This window comes from Bos indicus x Bos taurus, chromosome 9 (genome assembly GCF_003369695.1).
Source record: "Bos indicus x Bos taurus breed Angus x Brahman F1 hybrid chromosome 9, Bos_hybrid_MaternalHap_v2.0, whole genome shotgun sequence".
Taxonomy (NCBI): domain Eukaryota; kingdom Metazoa; phylum Chordata; class Mammalia; order Artiodactyla; family Bovidae; genus Bos; species Bos indicus x Bos taurus.
Window position 1 is genome coordinate 43,880,802 of NC_040084.1, and position 15,530 is coordinate 43,896,331.

General features: G+C 45.9%; 1 pseudogene; it reads left to right on the forward strand.

Annotated features, from left to right (window-relative positions):
- Positions 1-7,741: 7,741 nt before the first annotated feature.
- Positions 7,742-13,914, forward strand: LOC113898302 (annotated as a pseudogene).
- Positions 13,915-15,530: the final 1,616 nt, after the last annotated feature.

A 15,530-nucleotide genomic window follows, 5' to 3' on the forward strand; every position in this document is an offset into this window, starting at 1 on the left:
ATTCTTGGAAAAAGCATGGCCTTCCTAGTAATGCTAGTACTCTGAGAGTGACCCCACAGCCAGTGTCCTGATAGAGGCTTCATCATCTACAATGTCTCTACAAGCAGGTTAGATAGCAAATGCTTACAGATGAGGAAACAGAGACACTGAATTTTCCATGGCTTCAGAGAAAGAAGGTTGTGGAATTTAGAGTCCTGGGCTAACCTCTGTGGTGTAATTGCTTGATCTCTCTGTAGATGAGTTTCCTCACATATAAAATGTAAATAACACTAATGGTTAAAAACCCCTCATTGGTGGCAGTGAGGATTGTGTAAACTCACGCATGTACAGTGTGTAGACCAGCATCTGGCACGTAGTTTGCACTCAGTAAATGTTCGTTATAATTATCACTACCTTCACTATCCTTTTTTTCAGTCACAAATTAAGTGCCCTTGCGTCTTTAACTCACACATGTACAACCCACCTACTGGTTCTCCCCCCAGTCTCAATTATACACGTGGTCTCAAGTTGTCTTCCAACAGCTGTCTCAGACCAGGGCAAATCTTGCTTCCATGCTAGAAAGATGACTTCCTCTGGGGTCATCTCAACAATCTTTTCTTAATGTCTTTTAATGCTAAATATGACTCCTAGGATGGGCTTCCCTGGCAGCTCAGTGGTAAAGAATCTGCCTGCCAATGCAGGAGACATGAGAGACACGGGTTTGGTCCCTGATCCAGGAAGATCCCTGGAGAAGGAAGTGGCCGCCCACTCCAGTATTCTTGCCGGCAGAACCCCATGGACAGAGGAGCTGGGCGGGCTCCAGTCCATGGGGTCGCAAAGAATCTGACATGACTTAGTGACTGAACAACAACAGCATGACTCCTAGGGCACCACTGTTTTGCAATGTTGACTGTTGAATTGACTATCAGGTCAGGTAGATCCAACTCACCTGGAAGACTGGATTGGGCAGTTAGGCCTCCTGCTCTTTGCTTTGACTCGGAGCCTGTGCTATGCTGTAGTCAAGCCCAGGTCCACCTTCTTGGCCCAGTTTAAAATGTTCCATCCAGTTCAGCCAACGTCATTTCACTTAATTCCTGCATGTAAAAATATTTCCACGTTGGGAACATTGTCAAGAAAGCCTTTCTGTAGTTCATTTCTTTGATTATCTTATTCTTTGTTCCCTTCTTTACTGTGTTCGTCTGAGCAGTCCCAATAATAATGCTGCTGTTCATTGCTTTGCATATGTACATCTTGTCCCTTCTCTCAGACTGTGAATTTCTTGAAGCTGAAAACCATTGCCTCTCTTTGCAGTGCCTCTCTTTGCACAAGCCTGGGGGCAGGTCTGCCTGGGGATGAACTCACAGAAGGGCTGTGACTGCATCTCTGTGGATCTCCCCCATCCTTTCCCTCAGCTTACATCCTCTTTCCTTTCTCCTGAGTATCTCACAGGCCCTTTCTGCCTGGTGGGAGGTAGGCCTTGAGCAAGCAGTAAATGTTGCTGCATTTACTGCATTACTACAGTAAATGTAGACTGCATTGCCAGGGCTGATCTGTCCTGTATTTGGGGCTTTGAAGGTGATATACCCAGGGGCATCCTTGGACCAGGCCTCCAACCCCTCTGTTGGCATACGTGTTAGCAGATCACCTGCCATTTCCTCAAACAAATGAGCACATCTTCCCTTCATGTCTCGTTGTGTTTTCCTTGGTCCAGTCTCCTCCCACCCACACTCTCACCCTGCCTCTCCCGATTCTCTTCCAGGCCTGTCCCGTTTCCCAGCCTCTGTTTGTGCCTTGGCCTTTGCTCTTGCTCGGTCCTTCTGTGTGCCTCACTTTGGTTTCTGTTCCCCCTATTCTTTTTCTTTCACTTTCCCCCGCCCACCAGACTGTTTTACCAGTGTCATCATGACTTATAGTGTGGGAACATGGCCCTCGCTGTCTCCCACATTACACAGCCTCGCTGGCTTTTTGGATGCCCTCTGCCGAGCCAAACCAGCAGGACAGATGCTCCACGATGGCCGGACACAGGGCAGCTCCCACCGGGAGGCCTCCTTCCTGCCCACCTCCGGAAGCAGGGCAGAGCTGAAGATGGAGGCCACAGAGAAGGACCCCAGACCTTTCCTCAGCTTCTGTTGGGACATGTGAGCTGGGTGTGACCCCAAGACTCAGAACAGCTTCGCTCTGTGAAAGCGCGAAACAGGGAGGGTTCTCTGAAAGGAATGGTCTGGGCTGCGGGGAAGAGGTGGGGTAGCACATATGACTGAGACCCGGGAGGTTTCTAGTGCTGACATGACTCGGCTCCTAATCCACAGAACTCAGCTGAAACACCCAAGCCAATGAATAACAGGGTCCCAGTCATAAGCAGAAAACGCTCTTCCCTTTTTCTTCCTTCCACCTCACCCATGCAGCCTTGTGCAATTAGTCCTCATACAAAGGTTTGCAGAATTATCCAAGTGGAGGCCAAGTCTGCTGTTTCTTGGCCATATCTACCTTCCCAGAGGATCGACCAGCATAGCTGAAGCGCGCTGGACCACGGCGCAAAGCGGGGAGAGGGGCGCCACGGCTGCTGGGAACCGGGCCTTTTCGAACTCAGTTTCAGAGACCAAGAAACGGTCTTCTTACTTCAAACATGCAAACACTCTCCCTGTGAGGCAGCTGCCCTTTGAAGCTGTGGACCAGGGGGGAAATAAAAGCTCCTGTCTGAGAAAGGATAGGTTTCTTTCTTACACTCTCTGCTGACCATTCTATTTCCTGCGGGTTTTCTGCATGGACCCTCTGCCGGCAGCATAGGGGGAGCCTGCAGCAGCCGGCGCAGCAGGGCCCGAGTGAAAGTGACTAACACCCCAGCCTCCACAGCTACCTCGGCCTCTGCAGCACCTTTCTCCAGCCTGACCTCCCCATGCTGCCTTTCTGCTGCTGCTGTGGGAGCCAAACACGAAAGCCGGGCTGAACAGGCTGGTTGAAGAAAGGAGTGAGTCAGGTCTCAAGTCTCAGAAAGGCAATGTGGGCTGAATCCCGGTGCCAGGGGTTAAAGCCCGCCCATGCATCTCACCCATAACACAGGCAGGAAAGCGATACGGCTAAACTCAAGTGGGACATTTGTATTCAGAGATCGTTTATGTTCACCCACATTGCCTGGTATGGTGCTGAGAATGCATTTAATATTTATGGGCCCTTTTGACATTTAAATAAGGCCTGGCCAAGGGAAAGGGAAAAGATCATAGCAGTTTTGCCAAATAGGACCAAGGAATGCAATTTTTTGAACTCTTAAATTTTTTTTCTTCCATTATGGTTTATTATAGGATACTGAATATAGTTCCCTGTGCTGTACAGTAGGTCCTTGTGGTTTATCTATTTTATATATAGTCGTTTGTATCTGTTAAGCCCAAACTCCTAATTTTCCCTCTTCCTCCGTTCCCCTTTGGTAACTGTGAGTTTGTTGTCTTATGTCTGTAAGGCTGTTTCTGCACATACGTTCATTTGTGTCACATTTTAGATTCCACATATAAGTGACATCATATGGCATTTGTCTTTCTTTTTCTGACTTACTTCACTCAGTGTGATAAACTCTAGGTCCGTCCATGTTGCTGCAAGTGGCAAAATTTCATTTGTTTTTATGGCTGAGTAGTTTGGCACCCCACTCCAGTACTTTTGCCTGGAAAATCCCATGGATGGAGGAGCCTGAAAGGCTGCAGTCCGTGGGGTTGCTAAGAGACGGACACGACTGAGCGACTTCACTTTCACTTCTCACTTTCATGCATTGGAGAAGGAAATGGCGACCCACTCCAGTGTTCTTGCCTGGAGAATCCCAGGGACGGGGAGCCTGGTGGGCTGCCGTCTATGGGGTCGCACAGAGTCGGACACAACTGAAGCTGCTTATCAGCAGCAGCAGTAGTATTCCATCATATGTATTTATATATACACACACACACACACACCACACACACACTGCATCTTGTTAAACCCATCATCTATTAATAGGCAGTAGGGTTGTTTCTGTATCTTGGCTATTGTGAATACTGCTGCTATGAATATTGGGGTGCATATATCTTTTTTAATTATAGTTTTCTCCAGATATATATGTACAGGAGTGGCTTTGCTGGATAATGTAACTCTATTTTTAAATAACTCTTTTTATAGAACCTTAGTCAATATCAGCCACAGATTGTCAATCTCCTATTTCTGACTCTTATTTTAGAACTAAATGTATAATGTTACCCATACGAAGTATCTTGAATATCTGTTTCAATCAGTCTTGAAAGTCTACAGAGCTCAACTTCTGAGACCTTCTACTCTGGACCTGTAGTGTACACAGATAATGCACTGACTGAATGGCAATAAGGAAATATTTTAACTTCTGTTTAATCTATGTTTTAATGTAGAAATGAGGAAAGGAATTAAGCTTTGTTCTTACTACTAGCAATAATATGACTAATATTTGCTATAAATATTCCCAAGTACATGTGTGTAACATTTACAAATATAAATCTGATGGGGATTCAGGTTCTACTTTTGGCTAGGGAGATTGGATTATATGATTAAAAAATGTTTGCTGAAGGACTTCCTTGGCAGTCCAGCAGTTAAGAAGTTAAGACTCTGTGCTTCCACTGTAGGGAGGAAAGGGTTTGATCCCTGGTTAAGGAACTAGGATCCATCATGCCGAATGGTGTGGCCAAAAAAAAAAAAAATTTGCTGAGACTTCTGCTTTTGACCAATATGGTATGATAAAGACCAAATTTACCCTTCAATCTGAAACAGCCACCACAAAGAAACAGGTCTAGCACAGAAGTTATCACATGATATTCATGAATGCAAATGAATTGAATGAATAACTGAAGCCCCCCAGGGAAGCCCAGGATGGTTAGATCACAGATGATGAGGTGTTAGGGCCCCAGTGCACCTTAGATCTGATATAGTCCAGTTTCCTCACTATCTAGATGAGGAAAGTGAGGTCCAAAACCACACGGTGACTTCTCCAAAGTCCCTCAGCCCCTACTGGTGGAGTTACTGGGAATATTCTTTCCTATAAACCAGTCCTTGAGTCAAGCAAGACAATAAACCAGAGCCCCAAGCTGTAGAAGGACCTTTCTTAAAGGGCTAATTGCTGCTATTCACAGAACAGGGACAAGATGGAGTTCAGTGTGTATGCGTTTGGAAACTAAATTAGGCGCCAAGAATTATTGCAGACAAAGCCACTTAAAATTGAAGATATGGCCAGACATTGTGCAATTTTAGAAAAATGCCAAAACTTCCAGGTTGGACGGAGAGACTAGAGGAAGATCCCTGCTAAGCTGTGGTTGTCACCAAAGATTCCTCAAGACTCTACAGGAGACTGGATCGAAACAGATCTATCTACCTGAAAACTCCAAATAATTCTGGACCTGATCCAGACCAACCCCTATTTCTGAGGATAACCCTCAGGCCTCGGTCTGTCCTAGGAGTGGGGGTGGGGGGTGCGACACAGCGAGCAGTCTCATGTTGGGACCCGACTGCCCAACTGCCTGGCTTGACCGGAACCCCACATGAAGAAGACCCAGTCCTGAGGGGACACTTGTCAGCATTGGAGACCTTCAGACCGCATGATATGTGTATCATAGGAGGATCTCCCTGCCCTGGACTGAAGGAGCCCCTGATGTACCCAGCAGGCAGAAGCGCCCCCTCCCCCGCGCCGTGGGTTTGCGTGCTCCCGGCGAGGCGATGGGTGCGTAGTCAGGCAGCCTCAGCAGCCTCGCTCCTCTGCTGGGGTTTGTCCTGGTTTCTCCTGGGAAGTGGCAGCTGTGGACGAACCCTTTCACTTTGGGTTTCTCCTCAGTGCAAACTTCTGCCTGCTTTCAAAGTCCTTGAAAAGGCAGCCTAGCTCTTTCAAAGCACTTTTTTGGGGGGCCAGAAAATTCTAAAACATGTCAATGACTGCCTGCTGTTGTCTTGAGTGTTTTAAGGCTTGATCTGCACCCATTGTAGGAACGGACTTTGCCCGTGGATGCCCCCTGCCATCTCTCCTGCCACCTGGAGGACGTCTATGGGGCATACAGGGTGCTGGACTCTCGTTTCAGAGACTTCTGGGTAGCCTCACAGTTGGACAGAATTTTCAGCAGTGACATTTGGGCTTCCCTGACAAAGAGAATGACAGAGTTTAGAGTGGTGATTTAATTGAGACTCATGCAGACTTCTCTGCCCTGGAATCCCTAGAAGGGGAGGTGTCCTCTAAAAAGGAATCTAACAAGAGATGATTACACAGCTTAAAGCAAGTCTCCTAAGGAAGACGGGTCATCTGATTTAAACCGGATTTGGAAGTGAATCTCCTCTGGCTTCCCTGATGGCTCTGTGGCAGAGAATCCACCTGCCAGTGCAGGCGACGCAGCTTCAATCCCCAGGTCAGGAATATACCCCTGAGAAGGAAATGGCAACCCACTCCAGTATTCTTGCCTGTGAAATCCCGTGGACAGAGGAGTCTAGCGGGATACAGTCCATGGGGTCGAAAAAGAGTCAGACATGATTTAGAGACTACACAACAATAACTCCTTGAGCTCAGGACCCAGTCTGGAGGTGGTCTGACCCAGGGGTGGCTGTACCCCGCCAAGCTACACCTGTGCTGTGCTCTCCCAGCACAGAATTGTGCACTCAATTCATGAGCAGAGGCTGAACACAGAGCGCTGGAGTGGGAAAGGCACATTCCTGGTGGCCAGTGCCAAGAAAGTGATCTCTATGCACTAATGAGAGTGAACAGCACAGGGCTGTTGTTAGTCTCCACTTTATAGATCAGGAAACAAAGGTATTGAAAGAGCAAGTAAGACACCCACTGCCACGGGGTGAGTCAGCAGAAGACTGGGCCCAAGACACAGACTCCTGGCCTCCTGGGCCAGCATTTGGCTCTGCTTCTGTGCTCTCAAGACGTTTCCTGCTTCATCCATAGCAAGAGTTCTTTGCGACCCTCATTCTGTGATTCCTGCCCTAAGGCCGTCAGTTCTCCTGAGGTTTGCTCAACAGCCAGAGGCCCTGCCTTCCCTAGCCTCCCTTCCCACCTCCCCTTGGCTGTCTTGTGGAGTGTCTAGCTCCAGCTGGCGTCTTACATACTCGTCCCAGTTGGCCTCCTCACTCACTCCAGCACATCCACCAGGTGGTCCCTGTGCCCTTGGCCTTGGCTGTGCCAGCAACTTATCCACACAGAGTGGCTCATAAATGCAGCCCTGACCTGGGGTTCCCAGCCTTGTTTCCTTCCTTGACAGCTTTGGCCGCCCACACTGGTCTCTCTGGTTCCTTGGGCCACTCCCTGAGCGCTCTTCCTTGTCTCCTTCTCTGCCTGGAAAGCCCTCCTCTTCCTGCATCTTCAAGGCTCTTTCAGGAGTTTGAGGCCCCTCCCAGCTCTTCGAGAGCTCCTGTGTTCCCTTCTCTGCGATGTCCTCTTGTACCCCCAGAAGATACACTGTGGTCTCTCCAGCTGCCATTTGCCTCCAAACTTTGTTTGGCCCCAACTCTCACTAATAGCTCAAATTTACATTTAAGGTAATGTGATAGGCCAGATTCTAAAATTACCCAAGGATTTCCTGTCTCCCCTCTTGTGTGCACACCATTTGAATATATTGGATTTTACTCACGTGATTAGGTTATGTTTTATAGCACAGTTGACCTTAAGGGCAGCTTCTGTTGTGGCTCAGCTGGTAAAGAATCTGCCTGCAATGCAGGAGACCTGGGTTCAATCCCTGGGTTGGGAAGATTCCCTGGAAAAGGGAAAGCCTACCCAATCCAGTATTCTGGCCTGCAGAATTCCATGGACTGTATAGTCCATGGGGTCGCAAAGAGTTGGACACGACTGAGCAGCTTTCACTTTCACTGACCTTAAGGGAGATTATATCCCAGTGGCTCTGACTTAATCATAACAGGAACCTCAGTCCTGTGACCAAATTCTAGCACCAACAAGAAAGCACTAAAAGTGCCCTGTTTCCCCAGAACCTCCAGGCAAGAGCTCAGCAGGGTCAGCACCTTGATTTCAACATGGCGTCACCCTGTGCCTAGAGCCCAGGCATGCTGTGCCAGCCTTCTGATTTATAGAACTTAACTGTGAACTCATAAATGGGTATTGTTCCAAGCAGGTAAATTGGTAGTTATTTTTGTGATGCTGTAGAAAACCAATATAAGTGAATACTGAATTGTGTTGGAGCTGCGGATTCTCCACATTTATCCTGGCACCTGCATCTCAGGTCAGCAGCTGAAGCCACACTTTGTTGACTGTCAGACTTAGATTGCAGACTCCCAGCACAAGAGCCTAGCTGCCTGGTTCTCTCTGAATATAATTCAGCAACAAGAGGGACTCTTGGTTTCTAGCACTCTGCTGCCAGTTGCAAGACAAAGATGAACTTGGCCTTTCTGCCCTCGGGGGCTTCTAATCTAGTAACTGAACAATCACATAAAGAGTATAATACAAAGTAGATCAAGACAAGGGAAGTTATATCCAGTATGTGAAATCAAAAACTTCTTAGAGGAAGTGACATCGGAGCTGAACCCTGAAAGCTGAGTGGGGTTTTCACTTTAGGGATGAAAGTAGGAAATTGAGTGAATTTTTAAAGAAATAGTATGTCGGACATTTGACAAATCAGGTGATTTAGAAATGAAACAGTATTCTGGGTCCATGTGTGAAGCCTCTTGAATCATTGGCAGTAGTGTGTTTGGGAGACTTGGTGAGAAATTGGGGGCCATAGAAAGTTTAGAGGCTGGGGTGGGTAAAATCAAGGCTGAGTATGTAGGATGGATTAAAGTAGAGGTGGGTAGGAAATGAGGATTGTTTGCAGACCGTGGGAGAAGAGGTAAAAGTTAATCAGAGCCTGCATCGTGACTCTGGCAGTTGGGACAGAGAAAGGAGAGAATGTCCTAGTCATGGGAGAAGATAGAAATTCCACCAGTGGAGCCACAAAACAAACATAGCATCCCGTGGGTCCATCCATCAGTCCACCTTCCTCTACTCATTCCAGTATTTAAGATGTGTTGTATGTCTCCTGTAGCCAATAATCTGTCCCAGATTCTGCCCCAAAGGCAAACATCATGACATTTGAGGAAATATGACTGTGTTACCAAGAGGCAAATGTTAAGTCCTGTAAGAGAAGCGTGGCTGAAGAACTACAGGCTCAGGAAGGAGGAAGATGGTACCCAGCTGCAGCCACAGAGCCTTCGAGAGACAATGACGTGGGGTCACTGTTTAACTTGTAGGTGGCAAATTTAAAAGGAGAAGGATCTTTTCATCTGTCCTCTAACTACCAGTGAAACTTCATCTCATCCCAGTACATACACACCCCCACCCTCACCCACACATCCACCCACCACACACACCACACACAGGCACACACATACACACTTCAGCTGGAGCCGGCTGACTTGAACCCCACAATGACAAACATGGAGAAACAGTTATTCCTGCAAATGCTCAGTTGGGTTGTTCTAGAAGACAACTGGGTAGCTTAGACCCTGGCTTCCTTCACTCACCTCCCTGACTGACCACCCGAGCTGTGATTGTTTTCACGAGCACACCGGCTAAGAGACACACAGCATCGCTTTTGTTCAGCCACCACCAGACCAGCCAAGGGCCGACTAGGCCAACAGGGCTCTTCCTCCTTCCCCCTCGGTTCTGGGTAAGCACACATCTTCCACCCTTACTTTAAAGGCAGACAATTTGTTTTTATCATTTGCCAACACAGCTGAGGATGATTATTAATTAATCAAAAACACTGACTTTTAACTTCCCACGCTCTCTCCAGAGATGCTCCAGTGACAGCGTGCATCTGGACTTCAGAGCTGTTTAGATAGAAGTGGGCACCATGCAGCAAAGACTTTTTTTTTTTCTGGTTTATTCTTTTTTAAAACACAACTCTAGTTTAATCCCATTTAGCCAGTAAACTTGATTTTAAGGTGGTCCCATTTTGTGGGGTTTTCTATTGGTCTTTTTTATACAGCTTCCTTTGAAACCAGAAATGCTGTGTCAGGATTTCACAAAAAGGAAAATAAGTTCAGAGCATTTTCTGTTCATCAAAAGCTCAGACCGAAGCACACAAGCAGCATGTTTCCATGAATAATGAAACACCATTGTCCTCCTCTGCTGGTGAGCTTCTGTTCTGGTAGTGTCCTCCAAATTCAAGGTCTCAGCAAGGAGTACCTAACAGCTGCCGAGAGCAAGTTTGAAATGTTACAGTTGAAACATCACAGCAAAGGCTGATCTGTTTCAATGGGCTGAGGTTTAAGCGACAGTCTCTTCCCCTCGGTTCTAAGATGGCGCTGCTGAGGAGTCATCCTCCCCCCTCTGAACTTGAGCTTTGTGGCCGTACAGTGGTTTTCAGTGAAAAAAGAAAGGGGCGGCAGAAGATCGCTTGCCTCAAATTACACATCAAAGCCTAATGGCTACCTCTAGAGTGAGACAGGGGGGTGTGCACCCTTGGCTTCACCACGTGGCAGAGGCTAGAGTGAAAACTATGGTGCCTTTTTAGGGGCTGTACCTAAAAGAAGATTTACAGAAGAAGATAGAAGATTTTAAGCAAAACCAAGCTTGGGAGGCAAGTGAGCTTCCCTTCCATTCAGTGAGGCCCACATCTTCAAAAATCTCACTGAAGACTCTGCTGGGAGTGTGTTGTCTTGTAAGTGCAACTGTGCCAACTTGGGAAAGGTGTTTTGTGAAACACAGAGTGGAGTCCCCCTCCCCTCCACATGAGCCTGCTCCCCTTCCCGCCACTTCTCTTCCTCCCCCTCAGTGATCTGTGTTCCCCCCAGCCCATTTAAGACAACTCCTGGGCTTGCCAGTGCTCAAACCATCCAGGCTTTGTTTCTTCTCTTTGCCCACCTGCCACCAGTCTCTTCTTCCTTGTCATTGTTCTTCAACAGCTCCACTGGAGGCGTTCGAGGGAAATAAAAAGATAAAAAACCCAGCTTGTCACAGTCCATTTGCTTCTTGTCAACAGCTCTGCTAAAAGGCAGAAGAGGAAGCTTTTGGCCAAGATAAGAGTTTAGATAAGGTTTGGGGATTATCTGTAGAATTTCATTTATTCGAGGTTACCCTCTTGAGCACCTGAGGATAATGGGGGAAGGGTGGGGTATGTTTATCAAGCACCTGTTTTTAGGAAGTTATGAGCAAGATTCTTCAGTCATTTCTAAGAGCTGGTCAAAATAACTCGAGATAAAACTATCATAGCTACTTTATACCTTGTTGACATAAAACTAGCAAGCAGCTAACTGTCCACTCCATTGTTTAGCTCCCTGAAGCTGACTGACTCTGAAAGTGGAGAATTTCCTATCTCTTGTTAGGCGGGGAAAGAATTTAACTCACTCAGGTTAATAGAGGTCTGTGACAGCCCTGCCGTTCCTTTGAATGGCTAGGAAGAAGCAAATTGAATAGAAAAGTAGAGGTCTTTGATTACAAGTAATAGAAAACAACTGAAACTAATTTAAGTCAAAAAGATCAACTTATTGTAAAGATGCAGCAGGGGACCTCAAGGGACCCAAGGGCCACGTCTCTGCAAAGTGCTGAGGCTGAGGCCTGGGAGGCTTTAGGTCTCTCCATTCACCTCATAGTCTCTCCTTAAAAAAACTGTCCATCCTCTTCAGTCCTCTCATCCATACCTTAACCTTTCCCCTTGTCCTACCCCTTCCCCTCCATATGCAGGGGAAAGCAGAGCTGATCCAGGCTCCCAGATTTCCACTTTCACAGGGCTAACCAGCAAAGAAACAAAGACCACTCTCTTCTGGTAACAGAAGAAAGAGCATCTGATTGGCCCAGCTTGAGAGAAGTATCTACTTTGGTCCAATCAGCTCTGATGGGAAGATGGGGTCGTGGTTATAAATATGGCTGCTGGTTCAGAGAGAGCCAGTGCTCAGAAAAAGTGTGGGGTGACGGGGTAGGACCACTCAACATTTATTAATCCAGCAACAATAAAAAAGGGCCATTGTACCTGTTTCCCTCATACTTAAACAATCTAGAGGAAAACCTACACATGTAGGAAGACAATTAAAATCTTTTAGTGCTAATTACTGTGAGCATAAAAACCCTGATTAGAATGAGCTCTTAGGAAATAACCAAAACAGCCCCTCTCCAGTTGAATAGATAAATACATTAAGGATGGGCATAAAATGGAGCCCACAACACAGCGGTGAAAATTAATGAGCTACAGCTACACATTTCAATATGGAAGAGTCTTGAAAGTATAATGATGCATGAAAAAAGCAAGTCACAGAAAAATAAATCCAGATGTTTTTACTTATGTGAGGTTCAGAAACATGCAAAATTGGACAATGTATTATAATGTAGTCTTCTATGTGTGTATGGTAAACTATAAAGAAAGAAAGAAAAGAAAGCTATAGACTAAATTCAGGTCACCTGTGAGGTGGAGAAGGAAAATGTGCTTGGGAACAGGTAAACGCTGAACTTCAAATGTGTCAGTAATGTTATTTGTTAAGCTGAGTGGTAGATGTGATGGCAATAATTTTGTTATGATTTAATATGTGCTTATCTTTTTATGTTCATATATTTTATAATTAAATGAATATAAATGAATGTCCTTATGCCGAATTCTAAGGAGGCCATTTCTCTGTTCTGGGTAATGGCCAGTGGTATTGTGCTTGCCTGATTGTGGGACAATGGTGAGTAATTCCATTTGTCAAATGGTTTACCAGTTTCTATCCATGTGACAACCACCCTGACAAGGAAAGTATCTGGGGTGGCCTGTCAGCACTGTGGCCCAGTGAGTGCCTAAGAAATAGCCAGGCTTTTCTTGCATCCTTTGTCCTGGATGCCAAAGCAATTATTCACCTCTATTCCCAGGTCAAATGTCCCAATCATCTCTACCCAAGAAAGCTACCTACCTGTGAGCATTCCCATCAAAACATGATTACAGGGCCTAACTTCCCACTTGAGTTGTACTTCCACCCTTTTGGCTCTCTTCGGGGTACCATGGCAGCTGTCAAGAACAAGCACCATACTAAAGGAGGCAAAAAGGGAGCCAAGAAGAAAATGGTTGACCCATTTTCTAAGAAAGATTGGTATGATGTGAAAGCACCAGCTATGTTCAATATAAGAAATACTGGGAAAACACTGGCCACTGGAACTCAATTAAAATCACATCTGATGGCCTCAAGGGTTATATTTTTGAAGTGAGTCTTGCTGATCTGCAGAATGATGAAGTTGCATTAGGAAATTCAAGCCAATTACTGAGGAGGTTCAGGGAAAAAAAAACTGCCTGATTAATTTCCATGACATGGATCTTACCCATGACAAAATGTGCTCCGTGGTCAAAAAATGTCAGACCATGACTGAAGCTCACACTGATGTCAAGGCTACCTACCGATGGTTACTTGCTTCATCTGTTCTGTGTAGGTTTTCCTAAAAAGTGCAACAGTCAGATTTGGAAGACCACTTATGCCCAGCACCAGTAGGTGCGTCAGATGCACACAAAGGTGATGGAAGTCATGACCTGAGAGGTGCAAATGACTTCAAAGAGGTGGTCAGTAAATTGATTCCAAACAGCATTGGAAAAGACATAGAAAAGACTTGCCAGTCTATTTACTCCACGATGTCTTCTTTAGAAAAGTAAAAATGCTGAAGAATCCCAAGTGTGACTTGGGGAAAACTCATGGAGTTACATGGGGAAGGTAGTAGCTCTGGAAAAGTGACTGGGCATGAGACCAGTGCCAAAGTTGAACAAGTCCAGGAAGGTTTAAAATGCAGTCCTTTAATGATGACAGATAAAAGATCTTGTGAAAAACAAAACCACGATGACAAACTGACAGTTTCTTACAAGGTTAGACATGGAACTACCATATGGCCCAGCAATTCTATTCCTGGCATATTTCCCACAGAATTGAGAGCAGGGACTGGAACAGATACTTGCACGCCCGTACACACAGCATCATTACCCACAATAGCCAAAAAGTGCAAACAACCCCAGTGTCCATGAACAGATGAATGGATAAAGAGATATGGTACATCCGGAGAATGGAATATTATTCAGCCATGAAAAGGAATGACATTCTGACACATGCTGCATGTGGATGAACCCTGAAAACATTATGCTTAGTGAAGTGAGTCAGACACAGAAGGATAAATATTGTATGATGCCATTTATACACGATAACTGGCATGGGCAAATTCATAGACAGAAAATAGAATGGTGGTTACCAAGGGCTGGGAAAATGGGGAAGAGGAAGTTATTATTTGATGGAAACAGAGTAATATCCAGAATGTTTGTTGGGGATGATGAAAAGGTTTGGGTGTAGATAGCATGGTGGTTACACCACATTATAAATACTTTTAGTACCACTGAATTGTACACTTAACAAATGTTCAGATGATAAATTGTTGTTGTTCAGTGGCTCAGTCGTGTCCAACTCTTCATCACCCCATGGACTGCAGCATGCCAGGCTTCCCTGTCCTTCACCGTCTGCCGGAGTTTGCTCAAACTCATGTCCATTGAGTTGGTGATGCCATCCAGCCATCTCCTTCTGCCCTCCGTCTTTCCCAGCATCAGGGTATTTTCCAGTGAGTCAGCTCTTCACATCAGGTGGCCCAAGTATTGGAGCTTCAGCTTCAGCATCAGTCCTTCCAATGAATATTCAGAGTTGATTTCCTTTAGGATTGACTGGTTTGATCACCTTGCAGTCCATGGGACTCTCAAGAGTCTTCTCCAACACCACAGTTGCAAAGCATCCATTCTTTGGCACTCAGCCTTCTTTATGGTCCAACTCTCATATCTATACATGACTACTGGAAAAACCCTAGCTTTGACCATATGGACTTTTGTTGTTAAATATTATGTGTATTTTACCACAGTTTTAAAAAACGACAATTACAGAGCACTGAGAAAGACATACATTTGGATAGAGGAAAATGCTACAGGGCAGGGGAAGGTAGATAAGTGCACAGCATTTTTTTTCTGTGCTAGTTCCACACAGAGTATTGAGACATCACTTTACTCCAGTCCAGTCCTGCAGCCTGGGACCATCATTTCCAATATTCTCAGTGCAGCAAAATGAGAACATATGTGTGCCTCAGGGCATGTGATATCATGGAGTCCCCTCTGGTGGGGAAGCAAGTCCATAGGACCAGTGCAAAGCCCCCAACTTCCTGCTGCCTGGACAGTAGAGGTGGGCCAGGGAGAGGCCTTGACACAGCCCTGTGTTCCCAATTTGTCAACACTACATTTGGCAGCTGGTTGTTGTTCAGTGTTTTGGAGGAAGAGAAGGAAAGATGTGTGTGGTTAAGACCCATCTTCTGTTTTCTTTTAGTTTTCTGGGACCAAGTGGTTGCCTCTGACACGGAGAATGTCCTTTGTTTAAACAGCAGAGATCATCCCCAGATCCACAGAATGGTAGGTAGGTCAGGAGTTCAGCTGTAAGTAACAACATATAGCTGGAGAGGCCTGTGCCAAAAGGGGACCCCTGGAGGGAGCTGGGGCCTTATACCAGGGGCCCAGGCCACATTGTGACCTCCGAGGGCCCTGGGCACTGGGGCCTTTGTCAGCCCCTCCCATCATAATAATATTAAAATATTTAAAATGTAACTAAAATTTTCAACATTTTTTCCTCTT